Raw genomic sequence first — 14,051 nt, forward strand, 5'->3', positions numbered from 1 at the left:
ACGGCTGACACCTGCTGGCACTGAGGTTCGAGTGACTATAGAATAAAATGGACCTAAGACTTGTTTTAAATAAAACCTGGCCCTGTTCACCAGTGCAAGTATGCAAAATGTGCTTGCTCAACATGGAAAGAGAAAAAAACTCACTACACCCAATTTTTTTTTCTGTCTTCCTTTGAATCAGACTCTAAAAGAATGAAAAATCACATGAGAGGGAGTATTTGCTTGCACCCCCTTCTAACCGTAGCACCAGTGTAGAGTGTCCATTGCCCACGCAGCCCCTGCCAGATAGCATCAACAGTTGTTCTCCTATTTTCACAGCAGGAAATAAGCAGGTACTAGCTGTATAGGAAGAATCGGGATGAATCTAGGTCAAAATCAAAGCAAGACTGCTCTGTCCATTTGACAAAACTCACATGCATACACAATAGCCATGCAAAAACAAAGCACTTGCTTGTAATGTTATCTCTCTTTAGGCTGCTAAATAAGTGTGCAAACATTGTGCTACTTGGAGAAAAGACAGCATTCCTTTTGTGTGACTTCTGAAAAGGCATTTAAAATCAATCTAAAATTGCAATATTAGGAAATTTTAAAATCATTATTTCAAACAGGCAGACTTGAAAGGGTCTCTTGTTCATGGGTAAATCTGCAGTTAGTTTTTCTAGTACTAGTGGTTCAATCGAAAGATTCGCCAACTGCCCCCTGGAGAAAACTGAAGATCTGCATTTAAATGGAGATATAGTATTTCCAAATGCACAGTACCTGGAAGGCAGATACTGTCAAGGTTTCTTAGTGAGTGGATCTCAAATTGTATTAGGTACATTTCAGTGCTGTAACTATCCCCATTCCGTAGGACTGGGGCTATTTCCATATCATTTTCCTGCGTGCATGCTTTGTAATATTTGTCCTGATAAGTCAAAATTAAACCCCGATCCGCAACAAAGCCCTCACAGACTAACAACAAGGAATTACAACCTTATATATAATTTTCTGATATGCACAATGAAGACGATATTAGATAGCTTGGCTAGAAATCTTAAATAATTGAAAAGTATGATGACTTAATAGAGTAGTAAGCTTGGTTTACAATGCAGCCAATTTAGAGCCATAAAAACACTGTGTAAAATTTTTATCTTGTGGTTGACCATTACATATCCTATTTATTATTCCAAAGTATTTCGACAGCATTTTTTCTTCATTAATGTGGCTGCTGGCATTTAGCACCCACTCTCTGAATGCACGTGATTTTCCTGGAACAGCATTAAGAAAAGAAAACAAAAATTGAGCAGACCACGACAGAGTTGTTCCTCATTACAACGTGCATCTTTTCACATGCTGACTTGAACTGACTTTGTGTGCTGAAAAATACGTTCAAAACCGCTGAGACTTAAATATACTAAATCAAAGCCTTATGCGTAAAGTGAAAACGACCGGTGTAACTACTGATCCCAACACATCAGAGGCAAAATAAATAAATAAATAAATAATCAAACCTCGGGAATACTTTGTTGCTAATGTACACCAGTTCAAAGAGCAGTGTTCCTGTTAGGAAAACATCTTAATTTTCATATCAGAAAATCATAATAACCTTCCAGAAAAGTTTCAGTGAGTACACGATGCAGGCAGAGAGAGGGTTTACAGTGCAAGACACTCGTGATCAGTTTCAAACACACAGGCATTAGTCCAGGCAGGCTCTCTCTGAAATTCAGGTTGCAATTGAATCGTCCCTGTAAACAAGGTTACTGCGAACGGCCCAAGATATCCTTCTCAGCAGCACCTTCACCGGCAGCCCTTCAGCTGTCTACTTAGTTTGTTATACCTTATCTTGCAGCCCTGACATTCTAATGCTGATTCAAATTCAGGATTCAAAATGAAAGATGAAATATCTCCAAGATCACTTAATATTGAAATGCCGTTGCAGTAATAAGTGGTGCTAGGTTGGAGATAGGGACACAGCACTCCAGTGGCAACCTTTTAATTTCGGGGAGGGGGGTGGGAGGGGGAATACTATGGAATAACCGTGATACTGCACACACAGTTAATGCAATCGATTTGTTTTTCCTTATTTTGATAATGAGCACGCTGAATGTCATGTTTACCTTCTTCTGCCCCTGGCACATTTTAAACTGGAAAGTCCTCTAAAAGGAGACCTGCCAGATTCCAGCGGAGGCATTAACCGCCCCCTCCCCTCCCCAGCCCCCCAGCACGCAGAACAAGGGCCACCTTGATACTCTCGAGGCAAGGAGGAACACAACCATATGAGTCATTTCGTCATTCTCAGCCCTGGCATATTTGCAGAGCAAACGCAACCCGCGCACCATGTATAAGCTAATGTAGGTTAGATTGGAAACTACTCCCATCCTAGCAGCGACTGACTGCATGTGTGCTACACGGGAACATTTTGTGCTCTGGAATAAAACTGGGAAGGGGGGAGGAGGAAAAAAAATAAAAAAACCGCATCGGATAAGTTTTGCACTTCGCATTTAAGAGAGGGCTGCTCCTAAACGCTGCAAACTTGGGTGGTTTTCTGCAGAGGACGCTCGGGTTTCCCTCCCGGCCGGCGGTGTGAGGCGTGGGGTCAGCTCCCTGCCTGCGGGGCTGCGCTCGGCTGCCAGCCCTGGAGCCCCCCCGCTGCAGGCCGGCCCGGGGGGGCTGCGGGAGGGAAAGGCGAGCCCTGCCCACGCTGCCACCCACCTGCCGTCCCCGCTGCCCGGCTCCTTTCTGCTCGCCCCCCGCTCCCCAGCCCTGTCCCCGGTTCTCGCGGCCAGCACGCGGACCCAGCGCCTCCCCCCCAAAAAAAATAAATAAATAAATAAAACACCTCCGAGGGCCTGCGGAGGGGTGCTGGCATTTGGGGGGCAGAGACCCCCTGGGCCGGGCTCAGCCCCTCCAAACCCACCGACTTGCCGCACTTCGCCCCGCCGCAGCCCCCCCCCCGAGGACGGGGCGACCGGGGGAGGTCGGGCAGGGGGCCGGGGCCGGGGCCAGCCCCCCCGGGTTAAAGTTGAAGCCCGCCGCCACCCCGGGACCCCGGCCCCAAACTCTGGGCTCCCTTTCGCCTCCTCACTTCCCCGGCGCTCCCGGCCGGGAGGGGGGGGGGGGACGGAGGGGGGCGAGACCTGCGGGGTCGGCAGGAAGGGCGGGGAATAAATGCCCTAATAATAATCATAAAGCATAAAATTCACCCCCCGCACCCCAATAATTTTCAATCGTTGCCCGAGAGACCAACACCACGGGAGGCTGCGGGCTTGGGGGGGCGGCTTTTTGGGGAGGGGGGGGACTCGGGGCAAGTGCAGTGCCCACGGTTTGGGTTTTTTGGGGGGAGCCGCTGCTAGCCCCCTAAGGCTTGGGATTTTTTTTTTCTTTTTTTTCTTTTTTTTTTTTTTTTTTTTTGGAGGGGGGGGGTTGCGCTGCCGGCCGCCGCCCGCCGCCCCCGCCGCAATGTCAGCGGCCGGGGGAGGGGGGTCCCGGCGTTACCTGGTCCGCTCGGCACCGCAGGCAGGCAGGCTAGTCAGGTGAGTCGCCGGGGCTTTCAAAGAAGCCGAAGCCGGTTTCTTTGCTCGCAAAGTCTACAACACCATGCAGGGACATTGCAAAATCTTTACACACGCCTCCTCCAGCCGGGCTCCCGCGACCTCCGCCGCCGAGGGGGGAGCCGCCGGCGGGCTCGGGCCGCGGGGAGCCGCGGCGGGGGGCGAGGGGGGCGCGGGGCGGGCGGCCCCGGCGGGGGCGGCCCCGGCGGGCGGAGGGCGGCGGCGGGCGGGCGGCGGAGGCCCCGGCCCCGCGGCCCCGGCCCCGCTGGCGGCTCCGGGCCTCCCTGCCGCCTTGGTAGCGCCGCTCCGCACTCGGCCTGACCCGGGACGTCACTCCGCCTGGCTGTTTTCTCAATGATAACTTGGCAGGAGAAGGGGGAAGCGGCCGGGGTTTTTTGCTCGGGCTCGTTTGCCGGGTACGTGCACGTTTCTCTGCATGCGGGTATTTTTTTTTTATTATTATTTTTTTTTTTAAATATTTTTTAAATCTTTTCGGCGAAACGATAGGGAGAAAAAAAAAAAAAAAAAAAAAAAGCCGAGGCAGGAAATCCGGCGCGCGGCGGGGGCTGCCGGCCCGCGATGGTGGCGGGCGCGGGGGAGCAGGCATGCGTTCATCTTTTTGTCTTTCATTTTACCTTCAGGGTGACGATCAGCGCCAGGCCAGCCTCGCTGGGCACCGCCACGTCCCACCTGGAGAAATAAAGCACACACGCAAAAAAAAAAAAAAAAGGGGGGGGTGGTGGTGGGGGAAGAAAAAAAAAAAAAGCAAAAAACCACAACCACCGAAATAAGGGTGGCGGGGCTGCCACCCTCCAGCAGCACAGATGGGCTCAGACGGGACAGCACGGCCGGTGACACGCTGCCACGCACATGCTGCCAGCCCGCCATGTCCGTGCGGGGAGGGGAATGGAATTAGGGCAAAAAATAAAGCACCCCGAAGGCACTGCAAATGAGGTCCGGGCCCCCCAAATCCACATCGAGCCCCCACGGCATCGGCTGGTGTGGTACGCGGGTGGATGCATGCTCCAGTCATGCTCCTTGTGGGCCAGGGCATGAAGGTCGCTGGTGAGATGGTGTCAGGCTGAGCTGGGGGTGTGCAGCCCACCCTCACGCGCTGCTGCTGGGGTGCAGCCGTGTCCCAAAGCGTCCCATGCCACCACGCAGGGAGATAAGGCCTGCTGCCACCGGCATGGTGGCACCTGCGTGCCCAGGGCATAGTTACGAGCAGGGGCAGGGGCTGGCAACATGCTTGGATATCTTCCCTTGGGTTTTGGACTCCTTTGAGGGAAATCCTGTAAGTATATGTGAATTCAGGAGCTTAAGATGTGTGGATTTACTCCTGTGCTCATACTTGCCTATTTTCAGAGCTAGGCCTCACTCCTAGGTATCCATGGTGGCGCAGACTTGTGGGCCTTTTCAGCTAAAGCTAAGTTGTTACGTACACACACTTTTAATATCCCAAACTGCATCTGCACGCTGACCACAGGGCGCTCAGGAGAGCCCAAAGTCAAGTTTCTCCATGCCATGCTGCATTTCTTGCCACCTGTTTTAACAAGGACTTGCAATATACACTTAGCTAGCACCATGGAGTTCACAAAGGAGCACAAAACAGGGCTGAAACTAAATTATTTTTGCAGATACATCTGTTCATATTTAATATTAGCATTAACACTTTCATTTTCCTAATTTAAATACAATAAAAGGGAAGATTGCCTTTGTTTAATATTGTTACTAATCAGGTTTCGCACTTCCATTTTTTTTTTTAAGAGGATAAAGTCAGGGAGAAGCTAGCATAAATGTATAAACCTTTTCTGTTGCCAGACTCAGTACTCTGGAGCAGCTGTTATTTTAAACGTTGAGATAGTCTGTTTCCACTGGAAAAAGACTGCCTTTTAACTGGGGAAAGAAAAAAAAAAAAAAAAAAGTAAAAAGTCCTTCTCAGAATATTAGGGAGTTCAAGCACCATTTTAAGGAGAGTGAAATTGAAAGTACTTTTTATTTTTAACCCAAGCTGCTCGAGGTGCTTTCTGGCTTGGCTATAAAGACTAGTTTGTCTAATGTTTCTGTTTTGAAATTGTTTTGAGCAGCATTTAGACTAAATTTTTGTCTTAAGTATACTGTCTCAACAGCAGAGCAGAGGGTACATTACCTGTACATTTTTGGTAGACTTGAAAAGCGCCGGTTGTTGTCTGTATTTTACCATTCATTTTTAAATGAGGCTCTGCTGATTGATGTGGGCAATTTGTTTAAAAAAGATGAAGGTTATGGCAGAGCTACCCAAGATGCCATTTGCAGTTGTTCCATACCTCTCATAACAGGGAGATTTTACTTGTGATTGTTACACTTTTAAAAGGGAATTAGTTAATCAAATTGCCATTTTTGGAATGCACTGAAAGGAATATTAAAGTGCATTAATTTCATTACAAGAAATGAGCAGATAGGCAACAAAACAAGTATTAGTCAAATAAGCAAGAACTTGCCTATGGAGCCAAATTCAGCCCCAATGAAATCAACAGAGCTGTGCTTGTCTGCAGCATATTTAATTTGGCCTATGTAGTCGCACATCTGACACTTTATTTGGTTGTCAAAGGTGTGTATATTAAAAATGTGTGAGCCATGCGTCTCCTCCAATGTGATTAACCTCTGAAGTTAGATTCACCTGTTTTCCATTTAGCTCAGCTGCACAGTCCTATCGCATATGCAATTTTTGGTGCGTGTACACACCAGAGATGTAGAGAGGCATTCCCACCCCAGCATTAGTACAGGGACGTGCGTAGTATCTGAAGTGAGGGCGTGATGAGGTGGATTTCAGCATAGGTTGTTCACAACCAGAAGGCTTCCTGCGTGTATGCTCCAGTTAATAGGCTACACTGAAGTGTCTGCCACCATCTTTCATTACTGCTGTTACTCACGCCAGCGAGAGTAAAAGAAAGCTTGGTATGTCTATAATCACAAGTTCATTTGCTATGTAGATATATCTTAAGAGCCTCTCAGCCCAGCAAAATTGTGCTGGATTAAGGTAGAGTCTGAATGTAAAGCAGAACTGTGCCCAGGTGCCTCATTCATTCTGGAATGACAGAGCTGTTTCCTGGTTTCACTTAATCCACTTCTAAAGTGGATAAAGAGAATTCAAGAAAGTGAATTCTTACGCTGGCATAAAATTTGTCCACACATGGTTTTAGTCGAGAGTAATTATTGCAGAGTAGCTAGTAAGTGTTTTGGAATAACTTTGTGTGTAGACAAGTCCAAAGTTGCACACGTGAAAGCAACACAATGTATGTAGTTTTTCTATATAACATAAGGTTAATTTAGCTCAACATTTGACCTACTTCTTTCCTTGTGAGGCATATTTAATTCATTACAGGTTTTTCTTTCTTAACAGAAACCTCACAACGGCTATGCACTTATGATCAAGTCAAGGACAGCAATTCCATGTGCACTTCAAAAAAAACACAACCCACACCACCACCAAAAAAAATAAACAATGCGTACTCTGAGTACATTCTCAGCTGTGTTGGAACAGACAGTCAGCTCTCTACTGGAGAAAATACCGGGTTCTTGATCATAATTTTTTTGAGTAGGTTGTTAACAAAAGGAAAACAAAACCCAAAGGTCTGCTATGTCCTCTTAAACAGCCATGATCTGCTTGTACTTTGACTACATGCCATTCAAAGCAGTAGTGTCTACGTGAAGCACCCTTTATAATGCAACAATACTAGTTCCTGCATGAGGAACCTCGCAAACTTGCACAGGATGGCTTGCAGAACAATGGGGCTCTCAGGAGGCACCTCAGGAACAGGAAGCTAATTTCGCAGTTTGTTTAGAGACCTGATTCAGGAAGAGCCTACCTCAGTCTCAGGCAGTTACTTGCTCTGAATGGGTGGGTACAGGAGGACTGAATCAGGTGTATTGTGTCACTACTGGTGTACAGGAAAATTACCAAAACGATAATGAGAAAGGGAAATTTTTTTGCACCTTCACGTCAAGCAGAAAGCTCTTCAAATGTCATTCTGTGCCACAGACCTTCCTTGGAAGATCGGTGACTCTTTGACTTGAATTAAGGCTCCTACATATCAAACTTTTTTTTTTTTTTTGATGAAAAAAGAAAAAACAAACAAAACCACAAACAAAAATAGATGTGAAAAAAGTGATGTAAGGTTATAAGGTCAGCTAGTAAAACAGCAAAGTCTCAAAGAGAAGCATAAATACGAAAGCTAGGTGTTACAAATTTAAACACTGGCATAGAAAAAGTCAATAAATGATATGAAGATATGTGGAAAAAAATTACTTTGTGTAAGACTGTAAGGTGTGGGAAGGCAGAGGGTACCCATGGATCTTCCTATATATACATTGAGCAGCCCTGCTACTCCATGTAACAGGCATTGATTCTGCAAATGTGATTCTTCTTAAGCTCAATTTGTGATTATGAGCATGGTTTTGCTCCACTGTGCTGGTATTGGTTGAAGGATACAGGGAATGGATTTCACATATGCCCCCCTCATGCTTAGCCTGCTTATTTAAGTATGAAGCTCTGTGGTAAGAAAGAAAGCATTGAACAAGGAAGGTAAAAATCAAGCTCTAATCCTGTTGTGTTGAGTAACAGCGAATATGGGCCTAGTATTGATAGTAAGGCTGAAAGTAGGCTGAGATTGAAGGCCAGGAGAGCTTTGGACCATACGGGAACATGCCATATCTAAAATCACACTTGTGTCAACAACTGGATTAGATTATTTTACACTGCTGCCACTGAGAGCTCTCCAGAAATGGGAGGTACCTGCAGTGAGAGGGTGTCTCAGGTCTGCCCTACCCATGCTAGTACAGGGGGATTGCTGATCCCTGTAGGGAAGGAAGAGGTCTTTAAAATGCAGAGGTCTCGGAGACAATGGCGTAATAGATGCAGGAGGAAATCTCAGCACACAGCCAGTGTCGTGAAATGAAGGATCCTCTCTGGGAATTGGTTAGTAGTGCCAATGTTTAATATTTGTCATAACAACCACTGACTGTTTTGTTTTTTGTTCTAACAATGTGAATTATGCATTAAACATTAATACAAGCGAGTGTACTTTTCTTTTGATCTTTAAGCGTAATCATTTCTAATGAGAGTTTATACACGAGCATTGAAACAAATCCCTGAGTCATGTGAATTTACATTGGTTTTACTCTGTGGGAAAGATATCCCACATGGGTTACTCATGTCTGTGAAACATAACATACTTATAAATCAGGAAAAAAAAAAAAAAAAAGAGCTTCCATTTGGCTGAACATAAATATCAGTGTAGACATTTGGCTCTCACACTAGCAGTAACGCAACGTTGAAAAGTATATTTATCAGAGATCAGGATCAGGGTGGAGCCCTCACCTAATGTTGGATCCAAGTTCTCGCGGAATAAGAAAGTTCACCTCCTGACTTTTGCAGCCTGACTTCTAACAAGATTTGAGCCAAGTGTTGGAGAAACTTGAACCAACTGTATTAAGGAGTAAAGGAATCAGACTTTGTCTTGCTTGACATAGATAGAAGTTGCCAAAGTGCCACGAGCAAGTGCTGATACTCTATATATGTAGCAGACAAATTGTATGATGCTCACTGGCACCTTTCCTGATGCCCTTGACAGATGGGCTGTGGTACAGTCTGAACCAATACTAGAACTGTATCTCATTTCTGCTCTCTAGAAGTTAGTCACAAACACTGCATTTTGTGAAAATACAAGCATTATGGACTGTGTAACCACTGACACAATTATTTAAAGTACAAATGGTGTTTGAGCCCTCTTCCCCTTTCAGATGCCATACATACAAGATGCTAAGCACAGGATAAAACAGCCTGCAGTGGGCCTGATTCCTTTGTAGACAGGAGCTGATTACAAGATTTCCAAAATGCCTCTTGCCTCTCCAAAATAGATCTTAAAGGCAGAGGATGCATGGGAGGAATGGCTGCCAAGAAGGTATTATGTTTAATGGCAGTTAGGCTCTATCTATGATCCAGGTCATATCTCAGGAATTCTCAAAAGCCCATTAATGTGTTTTATTCTCAATGTATGAATGCTAAAGAAGTCCTGGAAGCCAGAGATCCAGGATTACCCCACATAATTCAGTGTTGTCACAGCAGGCTGCAGTCATGCTCCCTGCTGCTCCCTTTCTTTGGCCTGAATAACCTTAAACGCTGATGGTGGAGCTTCAAAAGGACGAGCGGAAGAAGCCTACACATAGAATAGTTTATAGACTGGAAGAGGGAACATGAAACCCTTCATCCCTGAACTTGATTTCTTTAATTGCTATGTTTTATATAAAGACAGAGGGACTGATACTGTTGCAGTTAAGAAGAAAGCACCTGTGATGCTTCATTATGGAAACCCAACACTGTATGAACTAAGTTTTCCCTAAGACTGCAGGACTTCATGTAGAGGAGGCACCTGTTATGTTAAGTCAGAAGATGATCATGTCAATACTGGACCTTGAATAATTTTGGTCTGAAGTACTTCAGCTCCATCTTGACCCTGCTAGCCACCCATTTACAGTCCCTAGCCTTCAAAGTTCAGCAAGTCTTCTGTCTTTTCAGAATGCTTAAGTACATCCTCAGGCAAAACAAAAAGCTGTGCTTTCAAAGATCTGACAGATGTAGGTAAAAAATGGTATACAGAAGCGTGCAGGAAGGCCTTTCTCAGCATGGTTCAGCGTTACAAAGCCTGTTGGACCACAGGTCCCTGGGTTGCCTTCACAGCCCTGGAATGCCGTCTGGAAGCATTCCCCTGTCATTTGGCTCATTTGGTGCATTAAAGATGCTCATTTCTAGTGCCGTAAGTGAAATGTGCTGATACCGAACCCATCCTTCGTTTTACACCTGCAGGCTCCTAGCAGGCAGCCAAGAGACCAGTGGGAAGGAGAGGACACCAGTTTTAATTTTTTTTTTTTTTTTTTTTTTTTTTTTTTTTTTTTTGTGACAGAAAACGGTGAGAAAAATGAAAAAGATTGTACTCTAAAGACTAATACACTTATTTACATTTAATTACCTAACACCAGTCAGAACCTTAAATTCCATGACTCTATATGAATACTGTGTTATGGTAAAGTAATTAGCTGGTCAGAGCCACATACTACAAAGTAGGCACGCAGCTGGTGAAAGCTGATGTAGCTCTAGTGAAATCAGTGGAGTCATACCAGTTTATACTAGCTAGGGACCTATTAACCAAGAAAATCTACAACATCTAATCAAATAAAAAATTGAAAAAAAAAAAAAAAAGTTGCATTGTTGCATTCTTTTCATGATATAGTGGTCAAGTGGTCATGTCATAAAGCAACAGCAATAAAATAAAAAGTAATAAATATTTGCATGGTAGCCAAGACAGGAGCAGAACCAATGTGAAAATCTAGCAGTGAAATCCTACACTCACATTATTACATAGTTCAGTGTTGGAGCCAGAGGGGTTGAAGGTAAGCTCATTTTCTTGCCTCTGTCTTTTCAGTCAACATTTTGTGATACAACCTTCCCATCCCCGTTGTGAATTAACCTCCTGGTAACACCTCCAGGGAGAGGGGCAGAAGTTACACAATAGCTGTTTTTCCAGGGGCGGATGTGTAAATGTGAAGGGAAACAATTGAATTTTAATGACAATTTTGAGGCTCTTGAAGTTAATTTCTGGGCAGGGCAGAAATTAGTGCCAGGAGCTGCGTGCTCTCCTCTCCTGCTGATGTAAGCAGGAATTACGAGTGCTCAAATTTTGCAGAAATAAGTCCAAAACCATTGTGTCCTTCTCTCATGCCACAAAAGGCAAGGTGAGAGAGCTGTTGTGCTTAAGCCCGACTGCATCGCCTCAGTGCCAATACAGAAAAATTTCTACAAAACTTTGGGTGAGTACTCCAGGTTGACACTACGAGAGCCCTTTTCTTATTAGGTATTTATAGCATGGTAGCATTGTTCAGGGTAAGAAGTTAATTTTGTTAGGTGCTGTACAAGGCATTTAATCAGATGAAGTTCCAGCATCCAAAAGCCCTACAAAAAAGCTTGCTGAGGGAATGCAGCAAACAACGGGCTATCCTGGGGAGAAAGTGCAGCAGTGGTGGCAACAAAGACAACTACAGAGGGTTTTCCTCTGCACAGGACAATGATAATTTTGCCAAGAAAATAAGATGTTTATTTCCATTCTAGCTATGATGTTTGCATTGCATTACTGAAGCACTTTCATTAATAGCTTACAAACAAAATTTATAAAGCTTAAGAAACCTTGTCATATGTAAGACAGTATGTACCGCTTAAGCTATCTAAAATATATTAAATCTATCAGGTTTTGTTTTTTGTTTTTACATAGATTTGGTAATGCAGGGATATATATGTTTTTAGGTCTTATTTTTGTCAATTAGAAAATTCTGGAAGGAATAAAAAAGGTAGTCCCCAAATCTTTCTAATTAAATAGAAAATAAAAGGTGCTTCAAAATAGCACCAGTGTTTTGCTGGTAGTTAGGTGGCAGAGTTTCAACCATTTCCACCAAACAAGGAGACCCGCTGCATACTGTCCATTCTAGCTTTTTTAGCTAGATAATCACAGTCTTCAACAGGTCAGAATAGGGATCAGGCCTTCCCCATGTCACTCTGCTCAGATTGCAGCTCCAGCCACAATTAAAAGGAGAAAGAAAGACAAGAATAAAGGGCAGACATAGCCACCTGGCACTGCCTAATTGCAGAGAAAGGCTCAGGAAGGACTGTGTGGCGCTCAGGCAGGGGCTCTGCCTCCCTTGCATATTTGCAAGCCTGGCTACAAACCTTGAGATCAGCTTCTGCAAGGCAAAGCATGGAGTAACTCGCTTAGAGAAATACCTCCCTCGCAAACACCTCGATATCGCCATTTGCCTTTCCCCTATGTTCTGCAGATGAGAGAGCTAACTAACTGCACCTCTTCTTTGGCTGAACGCTTTCAGCCTGATGTGAAGTCTGTTAGCGCCTGTGTACACCAGCACAAAACAAAGTGTGCATAAAATATCAGTACTGGACATGATCCTGAAGCTCACTTGGACTGAAACTTGTCCTCATTTTATTTACAGGAGGACTGAAGAAACCTTGTGGAGCCTGATATTAGTAACTGATATCAAACCGCTTTTCCTAAATTACTTTATATAAGCTACAGGGAGTTTTGTTCTATCCTATATTTTCTCTATTCACTCTTTTCAACAAGGATAATTTTGTGTACAACTTTTTTTTTTCCTTTTTTTTCACTGCACTGTTGTATACTATAGTACAACTCATTAGAGCAGCTTTACTAGTTAGGAAACTTCACTGTAATATTTTGCTACCGTACTTCTGCTAAGAAATAGAACCACTAGCTCATGAACATCTGATCCAAGTCTTTCTGAAGCCATCCTGAGAAATTCACTGATCCCAGTACCAAGCCCCTGCATCCATTATGCTCACTATAAGTAAAAGAAATGTCACTGAAGCAGCAGGCGGCTCAGGAGGCTGGAGAGCAAAGGGAGGGGGAAGCAGCTTCCATGCCTGCTGTTTTGTTGTGACACAGCTAGATGCACAAACGGATACAGAATTTTGCCCAAAACATTTTTTTTTTTTTTGCCTCTTTTGTAACAATAATGTCTCTTCTTAAGAGATTGGTATTTACCATAGTATTGATTTCCAGTTGTTAGACAACTGTTGTGCTACATTCCTACCTGTGCAGGTAGGATATTGCATTCCTAAGTTACTAAATGTCAGTATACCACCCAGGTTTAGCATCCAGAAAACAGATTCCTTCTATTCCACAAGTACACATTGTTTCTTGAGACATCTCTTTCTGTGCAAGCCCAACAAAAGTGACCCTTCACTATTTTCCATTTTGTCTCAATTTTTCCTCTTTCATCTGCTGCTACAGAGAATGTACAACATCAGATGCTGGTTTTGCTCCATGCAGCCTCTGTGCAACAAATTGCTATGTAAAAGCAATTCCAACTAATTTCAGGTATTTCTGCCTGAAAATACGTGAGTTAGCCATCAAGGAATAAAGGGTACTTCATTTTTTGGGTACTGGAAGGACAAACAGCTCTTCTCACCCTCACATAGGTACAAGGTTTATAGAGATTTAAGAAAGAAACATTGCCACTAGGTGAAAGAGTGTCACAAAATTGTTGAGGAAAAAGCTGGAGCTAGGCTTTAGTAGTTTGTGAAGGTATCATAAGATGTATATGCTTGATGAGGCCACATCACAGGTGTAGCAGGTGTATGCAACCTGCTTTGTAGTCCTAAGTCAATCATGCACGTATTTTGGGTATCTTGGGCTTTAGGGAGTCTTGTCTCCCTCTGTCTCTTAGTTCCCACATATGAATTTAATAGATGATATTTACTCTTTAAATGTCAATAGCATAATCACTCACAGGTTTTGCATGTCTGTTTTTTCTAAATGTTTTAAACTATTATGTCAAAATAAAACATTTGTAAAAATTAGACATAGTGGCAAGAGTTCTAGGCTGCGGAACACAAACCTCAGTGATTACAATGGATGCAGTACCAAACTTTCAGATCAAATGAAACTTCACTATGAATCT

General features: G+C 44.1%; 1 protein-coding gene and 1 long non-coding RNA gene across 14 annotated transcripts in view; one reads left to right on the forward strand and one right to left on the reverse strand.

Annotated features, from left to right (window-relative positions):
* ESRRG (estrogen related receptor gamma) overlaps window positions 1–14,051 on the reverse strand; it is a 405,024-nt gene that overhangs the window by 381,916 nt on the left and 9,057 nt on the right. For 3 of the 13 annotated variants that reach the window (XM_068676005.1, XM_068676000.1, XM_068675990.1), the window contains exon 1: window positions 3,475–3,613. The exons of 7 other annotated variants lie outside the window; for them this stretch is intronic. The gene's annotated coding sequence lies outside the window, so the exon portion shown is untranslated. Of the gene's footprint in view, window positions 1–3,474; window positions 3,622–14,051 lie in introns of those variants that run through there. 3 more of the 13 variants (XM_068676001.1, XM_068675992.1, XM_068675999.1) reach the window with 2 other exon arrangements.
* On the forward strand, window positions 3,810–8,592 carry LOC137853541 (uncharacterized). The gene is made up of 2 exons (XR_011094561.1): window positions 3,810–3,946; window positions 4,172–8,592. It is a non-coding gene; the product is annotated as an uncharacterized lncRNA (long non-coding RNA).

This window comes from Anas acuta, chromosome 3 (genome assembly GCF_963932015.1).
Source record: "Anas acuta chromosome 3, bAnaAcu1.1, whole genome shotgun sequence".
In the NCBI taxonomy this organism is placed as follows: Eukaryota; Metazoa; Chordata; class Aves; order Anseriformes; family Anatidae; genus Anas; species Anas acuta.